An 11,464-nucleotide genomic window follows, 5' to 3' on the forward strand; every position below is an offset into this window, starting at 1 on the left:
CCTTTTCTCCACATCCTCTCCAACGTATATTATTTCTTTGGAAAAATATCTATTTAGGTCTTCTGCCCATTTTTTGATTGCGTTGTTTGGGGTTTTTTGATATTGAACTCTTTGTATATTTTGGAAATTAACCCCTTCTCGGTTGCATTATTTGCAAATATTTTCTCCCATCCTGTAGGTTTTTTTCATTTTATTGATGGTTTCTTTTGCTGTGCAAGAGCCTTTAAGTTTGATTAGGTTACATTTATTTTTGCTTTTATTTCTTTTGCCTTGGGAGACTGATCTAAAAAAATATTGCTCCGATTTATGTCAAAGAATGTTTTGCCTCTGTTCTTTTCTAGTTTTATGGTGTCATCTTAGATTTAGGTCTTTAAACCATTTTGAGTTTATTTTTGTGTATGGTGTGAGGGAATGTTCTAATTTCATTGTTTTACATGTAGCTGTCCAGCTTTCCCAACACCACTTGTTGAAGAGACTGTCTTTTCTCCATTGCATATTCTTGCCTCCTTTGTTGAAGATAGGTGTGTGGGTTTATTTCTGGGCTCTCTGTTTGTTTCCATTGATCTATGTCTGATTTTGTGCCAGTACCATGCTGTTTTAATTACTGTAGCTTTGTAGTATAGTACAAAGCTACAGTACCAAGCTTTATAGTATAGTATAGTATAGTATACTACTATATAGTAGTATCGTAAGCCCAAAAGGGTTACACCTCCAGCCTTGTTCTTTTGTCTCAGGACTACTTTGGCAATTCTGGGTCTTTTGTGGTTCCATATAAAGGGAGGACTTTTAAAGCATGATATAAAATCCAGATATACAAAGAAAAACCCTGACATATATGACCACATCAAAATTTAAACCTCTATGTAGCAAAAATAAATAAATAAGTAAATGAAACAGTGCAAAATAACAGAAAAAGTATCTGCAACATACATGACAAAAAAAGCATTTAAAAAAAAAAGAAGTCCTTCAATCCATATGAAAAATTGCAGAAACCTAACCCCCCAAAATTGAGGAAAGGGCATACAACTGCAATTTCAGAAGTATACAAATGGCTTCTAAACTAATAATCAAAGATCCATAAGTTAAAACAGTGAAGTGCTAGCTTCCCCTTGTTCACTTGTCAAAAATTCTAAAGGTTAATAACATTCAACATCAGGGAAGCTACAGAGTGCAATTGCTTAGCCGCTTTGAAGGGCAACTTGGTGACAGTGATTAAACTGGTAAATGGGCAAACCCTTCAACCCAGGCATTACACCACAGAAAATTTATTCCCCAGAACTATTTTCACAACCAAAGACTCTTAGGTACAAGGATGTCCACTGCAGCACTGTTCATTAGAGTTGTGATGGTTACTTTTTTAATATAAATTTATTTATTTATTTATTTTTGGCTGTGTTGGGTCCTCGTTGCTGCGCGCGGGCTTTCTCTAGTTGCGGAGAGCGGGGGCTACTCTTCGTTGCGGTGCGCGGGCTTCTCATTGTGGTGGCTTCTCTTGTTGCAGAGCACGGACTCTAGGCATGCGGGCTTCAGTAGATGTGGCTCGCAGGCTCTAGAACGCAGGCACACGGGCTTAGTTGCTCCACGGTGTGTGGGATCTTCCCGGACCAGGGCTCGAACCCATGTCCCCTGCCTTGGCAGGCAGATTCTTAACCACTGCGCCACCAGGGAAGCCCTGATGGTTAATTTTATGTGTCAAATTGGCCACAGGGTGCCCGGATTAAACATTATTTCTGGGTGTGTCTGTGAGGGTGTTTCCAGGTGACATGAGCTTTGGGGTCGGTGGAGCTTTGGGGTCGGTAGAGCAGATTGCCCTCCCTGGTGTGGGTGGGCATCATCCAATCAGTTGAGAGACAAAAGGCAGAGAAAGGGGGACTTGCCCCTTTTTTCCTGCCTTGCTGAGGGAGCTGGGACATCTCATCTCATCTCCTCCTACCTCGGGCTGGGATTTATACCATAGGCTCCCCTGGTTCTAAGGCTGGATTACACGACCAGCTTGCCTGGGTCTCCGGCTTACAGCTGGCAGATTGTGGGACTTCTCATCCTTCATAACTGGGTGAGCCAATTCTTCATAATAGATAGATTATAGATAGATGAGATAGATGATTGATAGAGAGTTAGATGATTGATAGAAAGATAGATAAATGATAGATGATAGGAAGAAGGGAAGGAAGGAAGGAAGGAAAAAAAAAAGGTAGGTAGACAGATAGATGATTTACAGATGACATAGATATGAAAGAGAGACAGCTCTCCTACTCGTTCTGGTTGGTTCTATTTCTCTGGAGAACCCTAATGCAATAGTGAAAACTGGAAACAATTTCACCAAAAGCAGTGTCTTTTGCGCATGTAGTTGATTTAGGAACATGATCTCAGGGAGCAGGAGTGAGGAGCAATGCAGTGAATGGGGAAGGAGGAAGTCGACACAGGATGCATTATCAAGCTGGCCACTCCCACCTGTGATGAGGGGCTCACCCCCCCCCCCACCCCCAACTCTACCTGACAAGCTCTTTTCCCTGCTTTCTACCTGGCTCACTCTTTCCTTTTCCTCCTTTAAGGACCAGCATAAATGTCCCCTCGTCCTAGAAGCCCACCCCTCCCCCCATCATCTGACATAAAGCCCATCACCGCATTGTATTCTCTCTCATAGCACCTGGTTTGTAGTAATCACAGGACACCCTCTGAGTTTACTTACTACTGTCTGTTAGTCTCGCTAGGACAGATCCACACCCTGTTCACCACCATATACACAGCCCTGGACTGGTACATATTAGACACCGAAGCTCTGTCAAATGAATAAATAAATCAGTGAGGTCATAGTTCAGAGGACATCAGTGGTGGGTTTTCAGCCCCGCCCTGGAGGCTGCCTTGGGCGGGTTCCCTAGAAGCAGGTCCTAAGATAAGAATTTGTGCAAAAGTGACTTGCTAAGAATTTGTGTAAAGGTGATGTATTAGGGAATGTTCCCATGACAAACCAGTAGGCAAAGTCACATGGAAGGTAGCTTTCACTCAATCCCCCAGGGAGCTCTGGGGACATTGCAGATCACATCTTAGAGTTGATCAGGTCAGAGGCGAGGGAGCTGAAGTATTTATCCCCCCTCCCACACATCTCTGTCACTGATTAAGGGCTGCGCACAGGGTAGGGAACATAAATTCGAGCAAAACGGATTCTGGCAGTCTGAGGGCAGTGTGCTGGCAAAGAGACACAGGTGCTGGTTGTTGGAGAGAGAGCACTGGAAGGCAGTGTGCCTAAAAACAGTAAAGGGATCCAGGGATGCTAGCAGGGCACTGATTATGATTGCTGCAGAGGCATTAGGAAACGGGCAGAGTGTTTTGGGGTTGGCAGTGATCGGGAGGTTGCTGTTAGCATATGATACCCAAGGACCAGGGCTGCTAAAGACTGTCCAATACCCCACCCAGCCCCACACGATGAAATATCGTCCCACCCCAAATGTCACCCCCGTAATGAACATTTATCTACTTCCAATCTCTCATGTGACAGATGAAGAAATTGAAGCCCAGAGAGGGAAAGTGACTTGCCCAAGGCAACACAGCTAAAAAAGACACAAACCTGGTGGCCAGAATGCTGGTCGCTTCACAGTAGCCCTTGAGTCTTAATTCCTCCTGAAACCTAAAAGAGAACATTCTAAGCCCCAAGTGCAAAATCCCTTCTGGAATTCTAGAGGGGGCAGCCAATCCCATGTCCTGCCTGAGGGAAGTGAGGAGAAATCAGACTTGAAGACCTTGGAAGCTAGTGCCCAAAGCAGATGTACAAACACAGATAAGGGAGACAGAGTTTTCACCAGATAAATTCACACCCTGCTCAGTTTAGACATTAAAACGAACTAACTTAATTTCATGCCATATGCAAATCCTTACCAGCTGTCGGCTCTGTAATCACAGGAGACAATGTAATAACTAAACAAGAACAAAAACGCAGCAAATACAGGCTCTGGGCAAGTCTGTTGACAGCGGGTTTTATGTTCCTGGAAACTAAGCAAGTACAGAGCATTTATGGCGGACATCTGGAAGTAGCTATGTGGCCAAACGCCTGCCATCTCCTTCACAGAAGTGCCTGCAACGATAATAAATAATGGCTAAGGACTGATCTGGCCGTTGTGTACCCTGAGCCCTCATGGACCGTGAACATTTCCATCTAGATGCCACGGCTTCTTTCCCATTGTCAAGGTTCAGCTCAGTCCAGCCATCTGACCAAGTGCTCAGAAGGAGCCAAAAGATGTCTCAGGCTCAATGGGTTTGAGTCCCACCCCCTCCCTCCCGCCCCGGAACCAAAGGGGCAGGAAGATGGCTGCTGGGTGGGACAGGGCGGGTGGTCTTCCAACCTGAGGACCCCAGTTCCTCTGACTGTTCAAGCTAATAATCATAATAGCCAACATTATCAAATGCTCACCGTGGGCCAAAAGCCAAGCACGCCTTCTATGCATTATCTCAGTGTTTCCTGAAGTGTGGAGGATGATTTAAAGTCATTGGTTCATTTATTCATTCAACGAACATTTGTTAAGCACCTATTATGTGCCAGGCACTGCGCTGGAGCTCTATCTGCAAGTGAAATACACAAAAAATTTTGGCCTTGTTTAAGAAGTTTAATTTCTGGTGGGACAAACACTTTTTAAATACAGTTACAACGTGTGTTAGGAAAAAACACTTTGCACCCGTGATGTCACCAACATCATTGCCTTAGGATGAAGCTCTGTGTTTAAAAGTTGATTTAAAGAAAAATGTTAGGTAAATAATAAAACAGGTGATTCACAGGTGGGCTAAAAGCATGATGGGGTTTCTTTTCCCATACAATCCTGATATAGGTTTTATTGTTAGTCCCACTTTACAGCTAGAGAAACTGAGGCTCAGGCAGGTGGAGTAATTCGCCTGAGGTCACATAGCTGGGACATGGTGGAGTCCACATTTGAACCCAGGTCAGTCTTCAGAGCCAGTGTTTTAACCTCCAGGCTGAGCCAAGGCGATCCATCAGGTGGCCCGTGTCACTCTAACGCTCAGCTCCCTGCTGCCAGCTACCCAAAATCCCTTCGCACATGGCTTATATCTCATGAAGGAACAGGAAGGGCCAGGGTTGGGGGCCTCGGAAGAATCTGCTCCCTTCCATCCAGCTCCAACCCCGGGGGCTAGTTTGGCAGCTGCATCTCCAGGCAATGAATTGTTCTTAAAGAGAATGGAGACACCTTTGTTGGAGAAACTATGGAGAACCTTAAGGAAGCAAAGAATAAAAACTCTGAAAGAAGCCAGTCACAAAAGACCACATATTGTGCGATTCCGTTTCTAGGAAATGTCCAGAATAGAGAAATTTATACAGACAGAAAATAGATCACCAGGGGCTGAGGGAGGATGGTGTGGGGAAATGGGAGTGACTGATAAAAGGGATGGGGTTTCTTTGATGGGGGGCGATAAAAACTTCTAAAATTGATTGTGAGGATGGTTTTACAACCCTAAATATACTAAAAACTATGGAATTGTATACCTTTAAATGGGTGAATTGTCTGCTCTGCGAATTATATCTCAGAAAAGCTTTTTTTTTTTTTTTTTAAGTTGCTTTGGCTCTAAACTTATACACCCAATTCCTCCAAAACCCTCCACCATCTGCCTGATTAGGGCTGCACTTATTTCACAGTAATTTTTAAAGAACATTTCCTCAGTACCTGAATGAGACCCTTTGATGTCCCTCCAAAGCCCTCCTAGGAATTCTTATCTATTTGAAGGAGAGGACTGCATTATTAAAAGCTTGGCTTTCTTGCCTACCAAGGCACCCATATCAATTTCCATGTCTCCACGTTACTATAGCAACAGGAAGTTTTCACGAGAGCTTTAGGGGTGTGTCCAAAGGGACGCTGATCTGCACCCAGGGGGTCTGCAGCCTTCTACCCAGCATCCCCCAGGTGCTGGCTGCCTCGCTGACAGATGCTGCAGGAAGGGCAGCCTGGAATCAGGTGAAGTAGGGAAATCTGAGGATGCAGGCAGTGGCACCTCAGGGTCCACACTCCATGCTGGCCTAGTGGCCACCCTGAGTCACCATCACCATCACCATGCGGGAAGAGGAGAGGGTGTTGGTCACATCTTTTAGAAGCTGTGATCTAAAGCAGCATCTTGAGTACCGGAGCCGGTCTCCATGTCAACACGACCATATTTTTAGGCAAGAGTAGGCAGCAACTCTGGCCAGTGAGAGTAACATGGCCAGAAAGCTTTCATTCAACAACAGCTGGGGGAAAGACAGTTGGTAACTGGGAGCCCACTGTTCTCACAGGTGGAGAAGGTCACACCTGCAGAAGCCCAGGGGACCTGAAGTCCAGGCTGTCGGGCTGTTGGGCAGACCTCTTGGGACTGAGTAGGGGCAGGGGCAGCGGGAGTAGGGTAGGCAGCCTCCAAGATGACCCCCAGTGATCTTCACCTCTTGGTGAACCTTAGGTAGTCCCCTCCCACATTGCACCAAGCTTGGTCTGTGTTGTGACCCAGAGAGCTAGGCAGAAGTGACAGTGTGTGACTTCCAGAGCTAGGTCATAAAAGACATCATGTTCTTCAACCCCAAACTTTGGGAGGACATGGCCACCATATTGTGAGGAGGCCCAAGCAGCCCTGTGGAGCAACATACACGGAGAGGAACTAGAGCCCCTGGCCACCGGCCAGCACCAACTTCCCAGCCCCATGAGTGAGCCACCTTGGAAATAGATTCTCACCCCAGTTAAGGCTTCAGTTGACTGCAGACCCAGAGTGGACATTGTGACTGCAATCTCAAGAGACACCCTGAGTCAGAACTATCCAGCAGAGCTGCTCCCAGATTCTTGATACACGAACTATGTAAAAAATAATAAATGTTCATCATTGTCTTAAGCTGCTAAGTTTGGGGCTTATTTGTTACACAGCAATGGATAACATACAGAATGGATCCAGCTGCCCCTAGGATAGCCAGAAATTGAGAAGAAAAGATGGCTTTTTAAGATATGTCCCTCCTTGCTCCTCATTCCCTTTCCAAAAGTACTTTTACATAAGAAAGTGATGTACTGGGACTTCCCTGGTCATCCAGTGGTAAAGAATCCGCCTTCCAATGCAGGGGACACGGGTTCCACCCCTGGTCAGGGAACTAAGATCCCACACGCCCCTAGGCAACCAAGCCCGCACACCATAACTACTGAGCTCGCGCACCTCAAATAGAGAGCCTGCGTGCCACACACTACAGAGCCCACTCGCCCTGGAACCTGCACGCCACAACTACAGAGCCCACGTGCCCTGGAGCCTGCGTGCCACAACTAGAGAAGAGAAAAACCACAGGCCACAACTAGAGAGAAGCCCATGCACCACAATGAAAGATCCCGCATGCCTCAATGAAGATCCCACGTGCCATAACTAAGACCTGACGCAGCCAAAAAAAAAAAAGTGATCTACTGGTGGATAAGGAATCTAGAGTTTTGGATTTGTGTCCTGGCTCAGTCCTTCCCCTCTATCAGCCTCAGTTTGCCCACCCATAAAATTGAGGAGCTAAAGTGTAACCTGTCAGCTCTGAAATTGTAGGGTCTCAAAGTGGTTAAAATCTGAGTTCTGAGTCAGGAGGACTGGTTGTGAACCTTGGCATTGCCACATGCTTGCTGTGTGACTTCAGGCTAATTCCCTAACTTCTCTGAGCCTCAGTTTCACCTTCTATAAAGTGGGTTTAAGGATATCTACTTCATGGCATCTGTTACAAAAATCCAATAAAATAATACATATAAACTACTTAGCACACGGTAAGTGCTTAATGAATGGTAGTTATCACTACCAATAATGAGATAGTGTGACAGCTACAATTATTTCCACTTATAGTTAAGATTCAGAGAGTTTGAGTGGTTGCTTCTGGGTGGGGGTGGGGGCAGCAGGGTACAGGGATTGATAGACTTGAGGGAACTTTGGGGGTTCCAGTACTCTTCTGTATCTCCTAAGGAGTTTGCATTACACAAGCATGACATTTGTCAAAATCATCAGTGGTAGACCTAAGATTTGTACATTTTATTGTATTTTTTTGTAAGTAAACAAATATTGAGCTCTAGATAATAATTAAAATGCTGAAGTATTAGGGGAATTTTGGAGGACTTTATTGGCCTGGAGCAGCCCAAGGTAGGGGATATATTTTTAAAAGTTCCCCAGGTGGGGACTTCCCTGGTGGCACAGTGGTTAAGAATCCGCCTGCCAATGCAGGGGACACGGGTTTGAGCCCTGGTCCGGGAAGATCCCACACACCGCGGAGCAACTAAGCCCGTGCGCCACAACTACTGAGCCTGCACTCTAGAGCCTGTGAGCCACAACTACTGAAGCCCGTGCGCCTAGAGCTCATGCTCCGCAGTAAGAGAAGCCACCGCACCGCAACAATGAGTAGCCCCCACTCGCCGCAATCAGAGAAAGCCCACGCGCAGCAACGAAGACCCAACGCAGCCAAAAATAAAAATAAATAATAAATAAATTTATTAAAAGAAAAAAGTTCCCCAGGTGATTCTTTGAGAAACTGCGCGAGAGAAGCTTCCACACATGTGCCCCAAAAATCATACAAGAATTTCACTACAGTGCTGTTTGTAATAGGGAAAGATTAGACACAATCCAAATGCCCATCAACAGGTAAATGGGAAATTGCTATATATTATTTAGGAATATATACATATGAATAAAAGCAAGAGGCCACGCATGGGTATAATAAGCTTTAAATTCAAGCTAGTGGTTACCCCTGGGAGGGGATGCCATGGGGCTTGCAGGGTGCATTGCTAATATGATATGGTATCTCTTAAACTGGGTGGCAGGCACACAGGTACTCGTTGTATTATCCATGCCTTCTGGGTGTCTGAAATATTTCTTAATTTAAAAATAGATGTGCAGAGAAAAATGTCTTGCATATTTGTGCATGGGGTTTTTTTGTTCTTGTTTTTTTGGGCCAGGCCGCGCAGCTTGTGTGATCTCAGTTCTCCAGCCAGGGATTGAAGCCACACCACAGCAGTGAAAGCCCGGAATCCTAACCACTAGGCCACCAGAGGACTCCCTGTGTGTGGGTATTTTTTTTCTTGTTGTTTATTTGTGCCTTCTATTACATCTATAATAATCCCATCTTGCTTTTCAGAAATAAAGTCATTGGTTAGTTAATAAGAAAACCAGTTAGGTTTAATTTTTTGAAAGTAAGATACATGGCTTCCCCAAATGACTCGCTCTGAGAACAACACTTCTTTGCATGTCTGAGAGCCATTCGATGCTGAAAATCAATTCAACACCGAATGACGCGAGAAACATCCTAAATCCAGAGCATGAGCCATCAGCCCAGGGACACCTTCACGTGGTCTCCCAACCCCTGTCTCTCGGGGGGATGCCTCAGAAACTGGACCTGACCTTATACTGAGTATGTATAAGAAGAATTGATCAGTAGTCAGGGAGGAGGGCTACTGGGGCCTCTTCTTTGACAGCAGCATTAGGTTAGAAGAAGGGGGAAAAAATCCAGGCAAAGGAATAAGAGGAAACTGCAAGCGAGGAGAGAGAACCAGTGTAGGTGTATTTTCTTTTAAATGAAGGTGAGTCATTTGGAATTCGACTCTGCCAAGAGGAAGCACTTGACTGCTGTTTCTTAAAGACGCATAAGGGGTTTTGTTTTGTTTTGTTTTGCATAATGGACACATTTCCCAGGCGGCCACTTTCCAGGTTCTTTGTCAAGTGTCAAGGTAAGCTTTTAGAAAACTCCTCCGTGGACCACGGGGAGGCAATTTCCTCCCAATACAGAATGCTTAGGATGGAGAAAGCCCACTTTTCAGTATTGCTTCAGGGACCATATTTTGTGCACAGCTGAATGTAGACAAAATAGAGAAAGAAAATTGAGTGGATCTCCCGAAAGGGGGATTGAATGGAGGAAGTGATGACAGGTGAAGTACTGCCCCCTGATGTCCACAGACAGTAGTGCAGCCATTTGCTGAGATGCTCTTTAGTGGTGTTTCTTCCTGTGTTCCCTACCACCATCTCCTGCAAGTTTGAAAAGCCTGCAACAGGGATTACAATCTGGCAGCCCTCTTTAGCCAGTGGGCAGACAGGCCAACTGTTTAAAAAATAAAGACATTTTGCTTTAAAATCTAGGCCTGACACTTCTTTGGAAAAACTGGAAAATCTGTCAACTTTGGGGCTGCACCCCAGCACGATAAACGTAGGCTAGAGCTGAGAAGCCGCTGCCCACTTTGGACAAGTGTTCTCACATTCTCCACGCTCCCCACCTCTCCCTAGTGTCTCACTTCCAGGCAGTATTTCTCATTATCAGGTCTCATATAGCTTCTAGGTTTGCTACTATGGTCTAAGCTCATTCAAGAGTTTACACTTGGCGTTCCAAGGAATGGAGAGAGGATGGTGCCTCTAAAAGCAGGTGATTACATCACCTTATGACTGGGAGGGGACAGAGGTCTACAAGCTCCATGACAGCCCACTCAGCGACGGTAAGTGCCCTGCTCAAGGTTATCCAGCCAGTAAGTGGAGGACCCTGCATTTGAACACACACGTCTGTCTGATCCCAGAGCATCAGTGCTTTCCACTCCATCAGCTGTCCCCCATAATTAGCTGGCAGAGAAGGCCCTCCTCTGGGGAAGGCGTTTACAAGGACATCACTGCTTGTGCCATCCGAAGTGAAATTCGGGGCATTCCGAGATAACAATGTTCATGGCCTTTGTTCAAAAGATAGAAACAAGAAGCCCCAGAAATAACCACCCTCCTGATTGTGTATCTTAAAAACTCCATGGTTTGTCCCGCTTCGGATATTTCTTGTTCAAGTCAACAAAATTTCTCAGCATCTGCTAAGTGCTCTGCTCCATGCCAAGGGCTGGGAGTTGGGGGAAGTGGAGGCCAGTTAGCACGTATAAACAGGGAGCCCAAAGGGCAAGGGCCAGAGCTGTTGGGTCCCTCACCTTGCAGTGTGCCCCCTTCATGACAGCAACCTCTGGGCTGGGCCTGGACGCTTCCCTTTGAGCTCCGGGTCAGTGGCTTCCCTAGATTGGAATCAGATTGAGACCCAGAAAAGGACAATGGGGTCTCTCCCCAGTGGTTGGAGTAACCTAGCCGCTTTGACAGTTTCTTCTGCAGATAACAAAGCAGTGATGACTTGGTGTCTTTTCTGGAAATAATTGCAACAGCAGATACTTATCAAGTGTTTATGCCAGATGTCCTCACACAAAACCCTATGAGGAGGTGCTGTCATCACACTACCCCCATCTTACAGAAAAGCAAAGGGGAGATGAGCGAGGTCAAGTCACTTGCTGAATGTAACTCAGCAAGTAGCAGAGCTGGGATTTGAACCCAGGACTATGTGGCTCCTTCAGTGACACCCATAACCGCTGCCCAGTACTGGCTCCCCAGGGGGACTGTGTATCACGGAGGAAGGAGGTCAAATCTTGAAGTGTCAGGCCTCCTGCAAATCCCAAACTTGAGGGCAAAAGCGAGGAAGCCCATTTGTTCCCATTTTGCA

The 11,464-nt window shown here is 45.9% G+C and overlaps 1 protein-coding gene across 6 annotated transcripts in view; it reads right to left on the reverse strand.

Annotated features, from left to right (window-relative positions):
- SART3 (spliceosome associated factor 3, U4/U6 recycling protein) overlaps positions 1 to 11,464 on the reverse strand; it is a 91,553-nt gene that overhangs the window by 32,630 nt on the left and 47,459 nt on the right. The window contains exons 20-22 of one of the 6 annotated variants that reach the window (XR_014251846.1): positions 4,406 to 4,554; positions 3,874 to 4,069; positions 3,566 to 3,625 (exon numbers count right to left, since the gene is read on the reverse strand). The exons of 3 other annotated variants lie outside the window; for them this stretch is intronic. The gene's annotated coding sequence lies outside the window, so the exon portion shown is untranslated. Of the gene's footprint in view, positions 1 to 3,565; positions 4,070 to 4,405; positions 4,555 to 11,464 lie in introns of all 6 variants that reach the window. 2 more of the 6 variants (XR_014251845.1, XR_014251847.1) reach the window with 2 other exon arrangements.

The sequence above is a fragment of the Balaenoptera physalus genome (assembly GCF_965194825.1).
Source record: "Balaenoptera physalus genome assembly, chromosome: 12".
Classification (NCBI taxonomy): domain Eukaryota; kingdom Metazoa; phylum Chordata; class Mammalia; order Artiodactyla; family Balaenopteridae; genus Balaenoptera; species Balaenoptera physalus.